Below are 15572 nucleotides of genomic sequence, written 5' to 3'. Positions count from 1 at the left end.
ATTGCACATACAATTTTTTTTATGTATTGAGTTAACTTGGCAATGGCTTTCTGTTGCTGAACATGAAGTCACACGTTCTTTCTTAGTTCTGTTCCTATTGAGAGAGCAAAAAAATAAGCAAAATGCTTATATACCAAGCTTTAGTGATGTTATAGCAAACCTAATATTGATGTAAAAGATCCCCTGACATCATCCCTAATAAGCCTTTTGTTACGTTGGAATGTTAAACCTCATATATCAGCCATTTTGTGCCTTAAAAAGGGAGGCTGTAGTTTGGTTATGTGCAATGCATAAAAAATTGCATGTGCAACTGAAACAAGGCAGTTCATGTAGAAAGAACATGTGGCAGTATGTACTGCTCAAAGAAATAGGAAGATCTTTCAACCACATCGCTGAAATATGCCTCATCAAATAGCACTGGAGTGCAAATATTATCTTCTTCATTGACAAACACAAACAAATCTGCATGCTGAACTGCCGTGATGCCCATTTGTACCTGCACTTGGCAGAAATATGTGGTTGCACGCTTTGGGTTCTGAGTCAAAGCCTTTTCTTTGTTTTTCTCCACATTCTCTTCCAAGAATTTTTTCATGGATTCAGGGCATTTGATTTCCAATACCCGCTCAGGACAACAGTTGCACTTTACTAATCCATCTGGACTTGCACCCATGTAAGGACGGCCTTCCATGATGAAAAGTCCACACTGCCTCACAACCAAATTCTCATGAGATGCTCGCTGGCTTTGATAACATTTTCTTGCACTGCCTTCGAGTGCACTGCCACGACGCATTGTTGCTGTACGGATATTATTCTGCCGCATCACTTTTTTTAGCAAGGGCCTCAAATCATGCGGGCCCATCTTTGTCCTCAACGTCTTTACACGGGTAAATATGCTGTAGGCAATAGAAGCTGTGATCATGCCTACCCTGTGGCGCAACCAGAGACTAGATTTTGCCTGATCTCGTGTTAACTTTTCAATCATTAAAATGGCTTCGTGACTCTTGCTTTCCTGCAAGTGTTGAAGTAGCTCTTCTGTTGTCACTGCACCACTGATGCCAAGAAAACTTCTTAACTCCTTCAAAGAACCAATGAGTGTTAAGTCTTAGGGTGCTGGCTCAGAAGTGGAACATCCTGGTTTTATGGTTGGCTCCAACCTGTTTCTGTAGCTGAAATACATTTTTCCAGAAATAATGAGCAATTAACATTCACTGTAGCATGGAGAAAATTGGTATGTACAAGAAATATGATGAAGCAGATAAAATCTTTTTTGTCTTAGATGCAAAGTACACAGATGCTTGGATAATTAATTGCTGTGGTAGTCATGACACCTACGTTTGAACAGCGGACACTATTTAAAGGTTTCAAAGCAACATATCCTTAGCAGCAAATGTTTGTAGCTGGAGAAATGCCTTGAAGACACGTTGGAGTCTATTCAAAAGAGTCGCAAGGTTTGGTGCAATAAACATTACATTTTGCTACATGTAGCTGCCTATGAAGGATATTGGAAGGCATGAGCCTTACATCTCACACAGCCTCAGATGTGTGAATAAAAATATGGTTAATATTTTTCAGGCTTAGCTAAACTCAGTGAACTGCCTAAAGCTTCACATAAATACAGCTGGCACACCTTAAAACTGGTTATTTGCTACTGTGGTTATTGATGACGTGCTTCTCTTTAAAATAATTATGTTGCAACCACAACGAAACACTGCACACTGCCTGACTAAGCAATATGTTGCAGTGCAGCTCATTAGGCGTGTCATCGACTACATTGCAAATAATCAATATAGGAAAGACATGCAAAATTAAATTTTTGCAGTATTGGGACATGTTTGCGCACTGCATTACTGCCACTTGATATGGAGATTATGCTGAGGGGCCAAGCAGCTGCTGCTGGCCAGTCCTTTATGAGACTCAGATTCAAAAAGCCAAACCAAATTTGAATGCATACCTAATTCAGTACCTCTGTCTAAGTGCATTTTTGCTGCAGATTGATAGCTGACATTCTCCAGAAGTCTTTCAAGTATGTTGCCTTCCAGCTTTGGAGTCTTTTTGATTTTTTTCCTGGAAGACGTAGCAACAAGAGAAGCACCAATGTTCTGTTCTAGATGAAAACTTCTTAGTTGTAAACACGGCACCCATTCGATAGTTGAGCATTTATCATTAAGGTTTGTGCATTCATTTCCCCACCTCTCAAACTTAATAAGCAAGCAAAAAATTCATATTTTTGCATCATCAAAGAGCACTACATCCTACTTCTGTTTAGAATAAGAGATGTCAAGCATTCACCTAAGGTGTGCATGTTGTTAACTATACTCAACAGCTAGCACTAATGACTTCATTCGTACTCTGTGCCTATGACAAAGGCATATGTAAATAGCATTTGCAGTGCATAGTTTACAGTAAAGCTAGTGCGTTTGTTGAAGTCATGAAACTGTTCTGGCAGCTTAAGAAAATGCAAACAGCAAGGCTATCTACAAGAGCATTTTCACCAAACCAACATTGAAAGTAGAAATTGTGAGCTGCCCTTCATTTCAGCATTGGACTTCCTGTTTTCCCTCTCATTCCTCTCTGTTTTAAAAGAATAATATATGTACAAACCTTCTTTGCACATGGAAGGTCGACTATAGCTCTTGGCTCATACTTTTGTTTAACACGCTCTTTGTGCTCCTTGCCCCACTTCTGTGGCTGGTCAGTTGGCGAGAGCTTGTCGAAAGTCCTGGCAGCATTAATATGCAGCAGTACAGCTACAATGTGTTTACACTTGTATTTTCTGCAAAATCAAAATTGTTGGGATATATCAATTCCAAAGACATTAAACCTCACAAATTGGTCTTAGTCTTTAAGCATACTATTTTTCGATAAATAATGCGTAATCATACATTCGTAAAACTTGTTACCATGCATTAGAACAATGACTGATGTGAAGTTTGTCTGAAGGAATAACTTTTCTGCCACGACTAATGCTCCTTGAAGCCTACAACAGGTGACTTTTTAGTAAAAAGAGACACTTCAAAAACAGCTTCCCTGCAAAAAAAGAAAGTTACTAGTTTAAATGGAACAGGAATGCATTTAAAACATGTTTATATAGGTAGTTTTCACCACATATACAAAAGAAAATTGGTGCTAGGCAAATATTTCTGCTAAATGGATGACTTGAATACTGCTTGGCTTGAATTATGCAATTGGAACATGTGCCCCAAAGTTAATAATGATGAAGAAAATTAGTGAATCATTGATGTTACCTAACGACGTTGCAATTTATTGTTCAAGTAATGCGCACCTTTCCAATAATACAGTTGATCTGACAGAATAGCGCTATCTGCCATGGAAGACGTAAACAGATTTGTTTGCAATAAAAAAATCACCTAGGATATCTAAATATCAAACAAAACAGTGCCATTCACACTGTGCAACATGTGCTTTTGGATGTCAAATTGAAACTTAGGTATTAGGGCATAAGCATTCTTTCCGAGTACCCTAGTGCCGTCACGCGAAAAGTGTAATGCCTTTTGTGTGCTCAAAAATGCGTAATATGCAAAATTATGACATATACTTAATATAATAGTGTAAATGTAGATGGGCAGCTTTAGAAACGATAAAGAACAATTTAAAGCAAATAAAATAATACCCTAAGTATACAGGAGAGAGGGGGGATATAAGGAAGGTAAGGATACAGGGATTCATGGAAAATGCACGGGGAAGCTTATAGTAAAGCTGGGCCAGCATTAATTTGGACGTGGGCCAATTTGAAATTTGGGGGTTGACCAACTTAAAATTTGGGGGTAGGCCAACTTTAAATTTTCAAGAGAGCCAGCTTAAATTTGAGGGTGGGCCAAATAAAGTTTAGGGGTAGGTCAACTTAAATTAGGGGGTATACTTGCGCATACTTGGACAACGTTTCTTCCCAGCAGCCGGCCAGTGATCGAGTAGTCATACCCTGCTTTGCACGAACAGCAGGCTCGATCTACCACCGCGTCGCAATCAGTAATCTTCACTTCATGAGGAGCACTGTTGATAGCAGTCGTTTGCAAGACGAACGCCAGAAAGTCGAAACGAGCGTTCTCAGCTGTTTCGACGGCGCACTCAAAGATGTGGCCCGCATAATAAACCTCCTCCGCCTCAGTGAGGCGCCGGCTCGTCTCGCACGCCTTGTCCACATACCGGTTGATGCTGCTCAGGGGTAATGCAACTGCGAACAAAAATAATTTACAAGCAGGTTATGTAAACTATTCTGTAAAACTGATGGTAGCGCTAAAAATAACGGTCGTGTGTCGGTCCTTTTTAGCGTTACCATCAGTTAAAGAATGCATCACCAACTGGCCCAGCACCAAGTTTTATTGAGTTACGTAAACTAATACATGTGACAGCGCGGCTGCTGCGGCGCTGCACAAATTCAGACGAGCGGCCAGCAGGAAAGAAACTCCAACAATAACCACCTTCAACTCGTTCGTGTACATAAACAGAAACGATAACAGCTAGCTATTACGAGGTAAACATGAAATTAAACAAGGTGCGTCAGTGAGCGTACACGAAAACTGACACAACAGCTAGGGTGGAATTTTCTATGGTGATCACTTTCGGATGTAGTGTCACTTTCGCTAGATTTCCCGAGACTTGACAGCGCTCTTGGCACTGTGCTTAGATAGAAAGCTTGGCGCAGTGCCAAAGAAAACGATGTCGGACAGATAAGCGGACGCATGCGGAGAACTCTTGTGAAAGTGAAACTATATCCGAAAGCGATCGCCCAAGCACCGCTTTCCAAGCGTGCACGACGGAGCGCGTGCGTTTCTCGTTCGCGCATTGAGGACGATTGTACACACAAATGTTGTTTGCTTACCTGAAACACGATCCCTGCTGTTTTCGTCGATCATCGGAAGCTTGCTGCAAGCAAAAAGCGAACGCAAACACCGTGCTGTGCGGTGCGACGAAGCGAGCGCACGTTATCTGGGCGGCCGCCGAAACTCGAGTCCTGGCCGTGACGTCATCTGAAGCCGCCACCAGGTGGCGCCATTTCTCTTTCTCGTGGCTAATAGACCATTGACCTTTACATCGGTAATATACAGGTTAGCAATGCAAGAATTTCAGATAAAGGTGCAAGCGCTGATAGAGAACAATGGGATTTTGGGAGACCGTTAGATGGAGACCGTTAGATGTGGCATTTTTAGACAGCAGGGGCCTATGACGAAATAGACCCCAACATTCTTTTGGATATTCTGGAAAGGCGAGGCTTAGGCGATGAATGTCTACAGCTTTTGAGAGAGATTTACCTATAAAATGTACTTTGCGTTGAATAGGAAAGGATGATCAGCGAGGAGGAAGTCAACATTGAAATACCACGGTCGAAACGACGCTTCAGTCCAAGAAGGAAAAATGGCGCCGACGAAAAATGAACACGAGCCAATGATTGAGGACTACTTTGTACACATCAACATAAAGTCCACATAAATTCTTACACTAATTGCCGCCGTGGATGGAAGCGTCCCGCCTGGCTGCACATTAGATAGTTAAATGGAGATGAAGGGCTTACGCGGGTAACGTGCATGATCTATGTTCCGCACCAGCATCGGCCACTTGGGGCATCAATATGTGGAACGCGATAGTTCACCGGCGAGGTCTGCTCTATGACTTTGTAGGGGCCAATATATCGAGACTCAAGTTTCTCACGTTAACCGGGTGCTCGTGCTTGTGTCAACTCGTGCACATCATCGCAAGGGTGGTAGGAAGTGGCGCGGTGAGAGGCATCTTAGCAATGTTTGCGATAGTCTTGGCTTGCTTAAGTGTTCATACGGGCGCGACGACGACATTGGGCAATACGAGACACAAATTGGTCAGAAATGAATGGTCAAGCGTTGACGGAGTCTGAGAAGACAGAAACACCAAATGATGAGGTTGGGTGGTGCCTGAATAGGAAGAATACGGAGAGTGTTTAGTGGTAAGTTCCGCAGACGTGCTGTACGCAAATGTTGCAAATAGGAGAATCGCATCCCAGTTACGAGGGTCAGGCTGAATATACATGGATAGCATGTCGCATAGCGTGCGATGAATTCACTATGTTAGGCCATTGGTTTGAGGGTGGTAGCTAGACGTTGTCTCGCAGACGGTGTTGGGCGCTTTCGGAACTTGATTGAGAGCTTGAAAGAAATGCCTTGCCTCGGTCACTCAAAAGGACGTGAGGCGCACCATGACGTAAGTAGACAGCCTGCAGGAAAGCCGATACTTCTGAGGCAGCTCCAGAACGTGCTGAGGCTGATTCAGCGTACCGGGATAAGTGGTAAACAACAGTGACGATCCATCTGTTGCCGTCTGGAGTAGATGGGAGTGGCCCGAAATGGTCAATGCCAATGGCAGAGAAGGCTCCTGCATGACAAGGAAGTGGTTGTAGCGTCCCTACCGGAGTAGTAGTACGTCGCTCGGGATGTTGGCGAAGGTTGCACTAGGCAACCTATCTAGCTATCCTCGTGGAAAGAGCTGGCCAAAAGAAACGGCTGTGTATGCGCTCGTGTGTTTTATGCTAACCCAAGTGGCCTCACGTAGGGTCATTGTGTGAAGCCTGCAGAACTGCAGTGCGAAGAGAGCGCGGTAGATCGGGAACTCATCGATCGCCTTCCGGGTGAAAAATGCAGCGGTAGAGCACGTCGTCTTTAACATGAACAGATTGAGCTGTGTCCATAGCCTGGTATTGGGTGAAAATGAGCACCACCACGACGATTGATGATACGATGGCAATAAGAATTGGCGCGCTCGTGACTGGAAAGCACTGAAGGGGGTTTGATTGAGTTAAGAAGGAAATCGGTGTAATGGACGATGCGTCCTCAATGCGGCCAAGTTTAGATGGTGATGTGATGTGCTCCGATGATGTTGGTAATGGGCATCATGAAAGAGCATCCCCATATTGGCACTTCCTCCCGCACTTGTATATGACATGAAATCTTATGCTTGTAATGGGAGTATCCAGCGGTCAAGGTGTCCAGACAAGTTTTTGATACTCGACAACCCACATAGGATATGGCGGTCGGTCTCAACCGTGAAATGTCGACCGTGGAGGCATGGATGAAATTTCTGGATTGCCATGACAACAGGCACACACTTTTGTACGGTAATTGAGTACTTTTTTTCCACGGAAGTCAGTTCGCGCTTGAGTTATTAAAAGGCGGCGTCAGACTGATCGTTCCAATCGAATGATCTCGATCTAGTAAAGATCTTGTGGAGAGTCGAGGCAATGCTGGTGAAGCTCCGTATCAAATGTCGAAATTATGAGGCGAGTCCTTTTGCGCGAAGTGTGCGTGGAAAATTGAGCACTGCGGTAATTTTGGGCGGATCGGGTTGGATGCAGTCTTTGCTAAAGATGACCCAGGACTTTAATCATTCTGTTAGCGAAACAGCATTTCGTCGCGTTTAGTTGAAGTCGGGCATTAGAAAGGCACGTGAGCATTTCATCTAAGCGTAGCGGATGGTCATTGAAAGTCGAGGAAAGCACGGCGATGTCGTCGTGGTAACATAGAAAAGTTTTCCCCCAGAGGCCGCTTCGCGGCCTCTGGGGGAAAACTACCGCCTATGTGGCGGTAGTATTGCATTGGCCAAAAGGCATTGTGTTAAACTCGTAAAGATCGACCGGAGTAAAAAAAGGCGGTATTTTGTTCATCCGCTTCGTGCATTGGAATTGGCCAATATCCGGAGCAAAGACCAAGGCTGGAAAAGTATTAAACACCTTGCAAACAATCAAGGGCGTCATCGATACGGGGCATAGGATGTACAGCTTTACGAATGATCTTGTTTAGTGCGTGGAAGTCAACACAATATCATACCGATCCATCATTTTTCTGCACTAGAACGACGGGTGATGACCAAGAACTGGCGGAGGGACTGTGTGATTTTACTTTTCAGCATATCGGCGATGTTCTCCTCGATGATTTTGCTTTCTGCCAAAGAGACTCGTTAGGGCGACGGCGTACAACAGTCTGGCCGTCAGTGTCGATACGATGGGAGGCAATGGAGGTCTGTCCGAGTGACGAGATATTCATATCAAATGAGGCCTGATGCTTCGTGAGCAATTTCATCAACGCTTCACTCATCGGCCCTCACCGATGGCAGGCCACTTCCTCTCAATACGGACCCTACTCTGCGAATGCGGCGCCTTCCATGTGCCAAGAGGCGTGCTAAGCTAACAGTTAACTCACCTTGTCTGGACTCATCGTCTACACGGACGCTGCACTGCCTGCTGACGACGCTAGTAACACCCCTGTTATGCCACTGCGTGGTACGACCAGACAAATTAAAATCAGAACCACCACCATCATATATCAGCAGAAGCAATGTCCAGCACCCGCGCTGCGCTAATGGCCATCCTAGATTATTTGTAGTAGTGGGCCCTCACACCTTCATCTCAAACTGATCCTCTTCACCCTCATGTGTACACAGACCCCCAGGCTGCCCATCGGACATGTGTAAATGTTATTTCCGGAGATCCCCTACGGCAGAAGATCAGGCACAAGGCAGGCCTGCTCCGCGAATGCGGTCACAATGTTACCATCCACTGGGTCACTGCGCAATGCGGTATCCCCGGAAACGAGAAGGCTCATGGACCGGCGCGCGCTCATCTCTCTACAGCGCTAGACAGAGTCTCATATACTCGTTATCCTCTCGTAGCTACCACACCTGAGGTAGCAGGCCCGATGGCAGACAAGCATGCGACCAAGCAACGATGTGCAGCCTACCTCACAGCAGTTGGCAATCCACTCTCTCTACCGTCACTTCTACCGAAGGTATTCACACGGCGAGACACAGTCTTGCTTCAGAAAATTCAGACAGGCACACGCCTTACTTCTCACTCGCTGAACCGTTTCCACAGGGGTGGCACACCACCATCCGTCAGTGGGTTCTGTTCCATGGGCACATGTCTTGCTAATCTCAATCACCTTTGTTGGGAGCGCCCCGTCTACATCCCACCAAGGCTTCGTGCCCTGGCCCCCAAACAGCGGGGACCCTGGCCTTCTTCTCTCCGGACTTGGGCTTGCCCGGATGCCACGTCACCGGACCAGGCCATCGAGCTCTGGTGAGCACTGCTGTTGTTCCTCCAGGAATTGGCAGCACCACCCGTCGGCGGTCGGCTCCGCGACAGCCACAAGCGTCATGCGATGCCCACTTAGCTTCCTCTAGGACGTTCGTTAATAAAACGGAGGTAGCCTTTCCCTTCACCTTTTGCAATGATACTCCTCCATTCCCACCGCTGTGTCTTCGGCGCATTTTAATGTGGACTAAACGGGGTTTCATTCATTCATTCTCTGAGCAGTAATAAAGTCAGGACTTATCACGGAAGCAAGGGCAGATGAAGAAGATTTATCCAGTTGAGGAAGAGCTTGCGAGGCGACAAGAGGAAGCAGCGTGACTGGCTGGGTGTTCACATAGCAGGTCAATGCAGAGCCTTCAGGTAGGAGGATTGCCTGAGTAGTCGTGAGGCGATGATTATTGCAGAGCGTTCTTTGAACCGCACCAGGCAGGAAGCGGAGACAATCCCGCGGGCAAGACAGCGGCCGTAAAGAGTGATGAACACGTATCCGTTGGTCATGTCCGTAAAAGAGAGACTTATGATTTGCTCGCGGCCGGGAGGCAGAGCAGAATCGGCAGCAGCGAGAAGACGGAGTCGTGGCTCATCGGTATTGCAGCTGCAATGAACTGTCTTGGCCATACGGACTTTACATTGACGGCAAGATATTAATGCGGACGCTGTCGAGAGGAAGTCCCAACCTAAAATTAGTTCATGAACGCACGGGATTAAAATCGCGAACTGAATGCGATGACGGATAATGTGGTTGAGTAGAACTTGTTGCTGGGCGAGTTGGTTGGGATCTAAATAATACATTGTTACTCTTCCTTCCCAAGTCTTTTTTTTTCCTTTTTGGCGCAACAATGTATTATTTAGACGGATAATGTCAATGAAAATGCGTGCTGTATATTGGGCTGATGGCCGAATGATTTCTGCCTTAGTCCCAGTCAATGATGATCTAATAAAAGGCGTCTTCACTCTCCATAGAGGAGAGTGAAGATATATATCTTCATACAGATATATATAACATATATAGTAGATCCCGTGTCAATCAGAGCTATCAAACGCACACAATCCACAAACACCAATAAGATGTTCGACAGATGTTCAAGAGGACCTAAAGCACTTCGCAGCAATCAAGTTTTCACTCCAAAAACTGCACTGGTTAGTTTTCCGGTAACTGGACATGGATTTGGGAGACATGTAGAAGTGGAAAAACAGAACGTCGGAGCGGCGATGGGGAATGGAGTCTCGAGGCACGTGTGCTGTGGGCTGTGGTGGAGTAGTCGGCCGGAGAGAAAGATATATAAGTAGGAGGATTATCGCCATAAGTGTGGTAGACGCGAGGAGGTGGCTTATCGCGTTCAAATCCAGCTAACCACGACGTTAATCTTACTGGCGGCATCGGAAAAACCGCGAAATGTGTCTTCGAAAGCCGCAGTAATAGCAGATAGGCCTCGACGAACGTCAGGCAGAGTAGTCAGGCGGGTTTGGAGCTCGGGCGACTATAGGGGCCAGGTGATCGTGAACAAGCGCAGGTGGTGTAATTGGAGACGGTGCAGCTGGCAATGCAGCAACTTAGCGTAAGAAGCCGGTTGTGGACAAGGAGAAGCGTTGGCATGGTGCGCGTTCTGCAGCGAGGCCAATTCCTCCTTGATAATGCCATGCAGGTCAGTAAAAGTAGGTTGGACTTGAGCGCTGCAGCAAGGGGCTGAGCCATGCGCTTTCAATTCCTCACTTATTATGGCTCTAATCCTAGACAGGAGCTCAATACTGTTTGCAAGGGGGTTGTCGGAAAAGTCCGGTTGCAAGCGAATTGTTTACAGGGCATCAAGGCGCTGACGGACGGAGACGACATCCGACACCGTCGAAGGCTTTTGAGCAGCGAGTGCGTTCAAGTCAAAATATACTATACTGAGGACTTCCTCGCGCTTTGCGCGAGGAAGTCCTCAGTGTTCTAGGTATACGGAAAATCTGCCGTAGCTGCTCCCTTAAAGATCACCAATCCCGCAAGTCACACTCGAGATTGAGGAACATGTCTTGGCTGCCTGAGAGATGTAAAATGGTACGTTGTTTACCCTCGATGTGTCATTCGAGTTGTACTCGATAACACGATTGTAGTTGTTGAGCCAGATTTCAACGTCCTCACCAGGCAAGCCAGAGAAGATTTCAGGATCGCGATACCAGTTCTTGGCAGGGCTGGGAGTATGGATGGCTGACACTTGAACCGAGCTGGTGGACGCTGCGGGCTGGTCGGGACATGATGGCTTCTTGGAGTAAGCGGCGTCACAAACTTGGTTCAAGGAGAGATCTTAAAGAGCATTGAGGTCGAAGGGATCTTACAGCGCATCCACCACTACAAATACACCGGTCGAGACGACGCTTTATTCCAAGAAGAAAAAATGACACCGACGCAACAACGAATACGAGCCGTTGATTGATCATCGCTTTATACAGATGAAGATGAAATCCGCATAAATGCTAACAATATCAACAAGGGACTGAAGCAGTGATACTCTTTATCCCCACGGCTATATATGATATACAAATTGAGAACGGAGAGGGGGCTAGACGGAAGTAATATTGTTTTTTTTTTGTCAAAGAAACAGGAGCAAAGGATAGCAGAGCAGCAGCTTCCAGGTTTGTTTTTTGCGGACGTCATTGTGTTGCTAGCTAGCTAACAAGCAGTGTAATAAGCAACATCTGGCTACTATTTGTGGACAGGCAGGCGATAAGTTAGGTCGTAAATTTAGTGTAAAGAATCAGCTGGTATGGTATTCAATGAAAACAACGAACAGACAGCGTCAATTCAGGGAGAGCAAATACCACGCGTAAAGGAGTATAAATACTTTGGTATATTGATAAACGAAAGGAATACACGTATCGAAACGAAAGAAAGAACAATAACAGTAACGGGGAAGATATATGCGGCCATAGTGAAGCGCAGAACGCTATGGTAATACAGTAGGCAAAAGATGCTCGGAGATTTGTGGAAATGTGTAATGGTTCCAGGACCTATGTATATGCATATGCGGTTGCTCGTTTGAAATCAGGCTTACATTCAGGACTCGATGGCAACTAAAGATAGTTAGACGCCTCGCATAAGGTACTGACGGCAAGTCTACAAACGAAGCTGTGCAGGCTGATATAGGCTGGGCAAGTTTTGAAGCGAGGGAAGCTCACTATTCTGTGTGTGTCGCGAGTGCACGGCCAGACTTTTCTTTCAAGGGGGGAGCGAGCTTTCTTTTTTTCTGTTGCTTTCTGTTTCCTTGACTCGACGCGTACTCCAAGCTGTGCGTGAGAGAAAGGACCATGTCCCTCCGTTCGGTTACTGCAAATGACCCAGTCACGAAGCTTCCAGGTCTCAGGGGATGTTTCCCGGGCCTGGAGGGCGGCTACAGGGATGGGACGATGGTTGGGGAAATGCAGGAGGGGAGACTCGCCTCACCGGCCAAAGATACGTGACCACTTTTTCACGGTCTGAAGAAGTGAAAGTTTTGTGTGTTTTTAGCTTGCTTTTTGACCTTTTTAGTGTAATGGAAGCTTGGTTTTAATGTTCAACTGGGTTCTAGCCGTTATTTGCCTGGACAGCGAACGCTTTGATCCCGCTAAGTGCGCTCGGCGAGGCCAGTATAAAAAAAAGGGAAGTCGACTGCCATCCGCCGCAGTGGAATACGTCGCACGGCAATACGTCCGGTTGATCCATGACATCTGCCTGCTGCAAGGATACGGCGTCGCCTAGAAGCGGAGTAGCTGATGCCACACAGGGCTACGGTAAGGAGGGCTCGTTTCAAATTTCATCGTGGTGCTTAGCAGCCTTCAATACATACGTCTGCTTTGAGTGAGATACATCGTGGAGCACTGACGCCAAAATGAATCATGACAAGCTAACTCCTGAAACCTGTCAATCTATGACAGCGGAGGATGAAGCTTTCAGGGCAAACATTCGATCACAGAGAAAAGTACGCTTTTATTAAAACCCAAATGAACATTCGAAACGAGCCCCGAAGAGCACTGCCAGAGAATAGACGCTGCCTCGAGAATATGGAGGCCCCAATTACGAAAGAGTCATTTGCGAAAGGGAAATACTTTAACAGAGCCGCAGCACAGCTTGATACAAAACATGAGCGCTGCATGCTCGTCGCCGCCAGATAAGCTATTTTCCTCGCTAAAACGAGCTGATCTGAAACCCAGCAGAACTCAAAGCTTCACAAACCAATCGACGCAGATCGTCATGGGACTGTAAGCGACAAGTTACATGAGGCTACAGAATGAAAACGCGATTATTTAGAAGACACAGCGTCCCATCACTCTCTATTGGCCTACTCAGGCGTTTCCTCGAGGTAACGACACTCGGGATCATTGACAATCATCCTAGCGAATAATTCCTCCCCCAAGCTGTATTTTGTCTCGTCCTTTGTGATAGCTCTAAAAAGGTCCCTATACGTTAGTCTGAATTTTCTGAGCGGCGGTGAAGAGACTCTTATCGCGAGGCTGCTCATGTAGATATCACTGCTGAGGTTCTCTTGTAAATTACTCCATGCCGATTCCTCCGCATTCCTAACCATGGCCAGGTCTGGTGTCGTATCCCTGCTGACCAAGTTGCCAATTCTGGTGGGATATTTTGGATCGGTGACCAAAGTGAGATCGCAGGCAGATATCTTTGCCGCGACGCCCTTGCCCTTGGCTGTATTTTTTTATGTAACCCCAATCTTGGTGTCGTGCGTTAAAGTCCCCTGCTATGATAAGCGGATGATCGAGTTCAATTTGACATGCGTTTTGGAAGAGAGCGTTAAACGCCTCCCATCTGTCGGCTGGCCAGCCGTCGGCCAGCTGTCGCGGCCAGTTGTCGGCTGGCCGCGTTCAGAATGACAACGGATTGGTTGAGTCTAGCGTTTTGGATGAGGTCGATCATGATGTGTTCGACATTTAAGTTCGTCCTAACGTCATGGTGTAAACAGGCGAGACACTTTGAGACAAGTGTCGCTATTCCTCTTCCGCCCTCCGAAAAGTGTGCTTCTGCATGGTAGTCGCGAAGCGCGATCACATCGATGAGTGTTTCCTGGAGCAGGATTACTGACGGCCTTTCGTTAGCAGAATGAAGTAGTTGTTGCAAGACTGCCTTCGTTTTATGGAAGCTGGCGCAATTCCATTGCGAGATAATTCGATTATTTGAGTTAGCCATTTTACTTACGTACTGGGGGTGTAACGAGCAGCGCAAGCTGTCTGTCGGATTCTAAAATTTGGAGCCTCGCTGTGCGCTCGTTCAGTTGGAGCTTGATGGGGCTAATTTTGGCAACTATGTCCGATCTTAGCTGGTCAAGCAGTTGCTTGATGCCCGAGACGTTAAGCCTCTCCTCATCTATGGGCTCGGCGCTTGCCCTGCGTTTAGCGCCTCTGTTGAGAGAGGCAGCTGCTGCGGCAGCTTGGCCGCCGATCGTGCGTTCTCTCTGCTGCATTTCCTGCCCAATAATGCCTTAATTTCAGATAGTTCCTTTTTAAGAGACATGTTATCACGGTCCAGTGATTCAATTTTGTTTCCTCTTGGCACTTCCCTTGTTGTTCGGGGTTGCGGGTCTCACCTGTCTTGGTTGCATTGTCTACACAGGTGGGTTGTGAGTTGATCCCAACCCGGGATCTGCTCCTGGATCTCGATCTAGAGCGTTCCGCAGTGGCGTATTCGGGAGCGTTCGTAGTTGGCGTTGTGGCTGGAGCTTGGGTTCCTCGACTCCCAGCGTTGCTCGTTGCGTTCTTCTTCTTGTTGCCGCGTTTTCTTTCTCTTCTGGATCGTCTCCTCACGACATATGGAACTTGATACCTGTTTTTGCAGGTTCGGTTGCCGGTGAGGTGAGGGTCTCCGCAAAGCGCGCACTTGGGTTGCACACATTGGTGTCCGTTTGTTGTATGCAAATTTCCGCACTTTTCACACACTCTTTTGGTCGGTCTGGGGCAAACGTTGTGCCTGTGACAGACTCGTCCGCAGTTGCCACAAGTGTCTATTTTCCTCTTGTAAAGCGTGCAGCGTACCATGTTGGGGCCGCAGCGACATAACTAGGCATTTTCATGCCGTTGAAAAGTGTGATAATGGTAGTCGACTCTTTTATGCGCCTGACTCCGAGCACCATCCAGTTTCTGGGTGTGATAAAATGGCTTTGCAATGCAGCCTCGGGCAGATCGGCATCTACGCCTCTGACCACGCCTCTACAGGTATTAGCCGGAGGCATAATGTAAGCCGCGATAGGGTGCCGTTTATTCGCCAAGATAATCTCCCGGAGTCGGGCGTATGCATTGACGTTCTATTCGGAGGGTGTGCTGATAACAAAGATATTCTGCATTGCACTCGCACACGCGATATCCTCCTCGGCGGCCACTGGGGCACGCTTGGCCGCCATTAAAATGGCGTTCGTGCCTTTGATCTGACTGCATTTTCGCACGTCCAGACTGCCTGCCGGGAGGACGACAACTCGAAAGTGGGATTTAGGCAGGCGTGGTAGCCTGGAGGCTGCGGCAACCTTTCTTTGATGGC

The 15572-nt window shown here is 46.8% G+C and overlaps 1 pseudogene; it reads right to left on the bottom strand.

Annotated features, from left to right (window-relative positions):
- Positions 1–279: 279 nt before the first annotated feature.
- On the bottom strand, positions 280–14505 carry LOC126528060 (uncharacterized; annotated as a pseudogene).
- Between the last annotated feature and the right edge of the window lie 1067 nt (positions 14506–15572).

The sequence above is a fragment of the Dermacentor andersoni genome, unplaced genomic scaffold (genome assembly GCF_023375885.2).
Source record: "Dermacentor andersoni unplaced genomic scaffold, qqDerAnde1_hic_scaffold ctg00000039.1, whole genome shotgun sequence".
NCBI classification, from domain to species: Eukaryota; Metazoa; Arthropoda; class Arachnida; order Ixodida; family Ixodidae; genus Dermacentor; species Dermacentor andersoni.
Note: the sequence above shows the minus strand (reverse complement) of the source record. Positions and strands in the feature narration are given on the sequence as shown.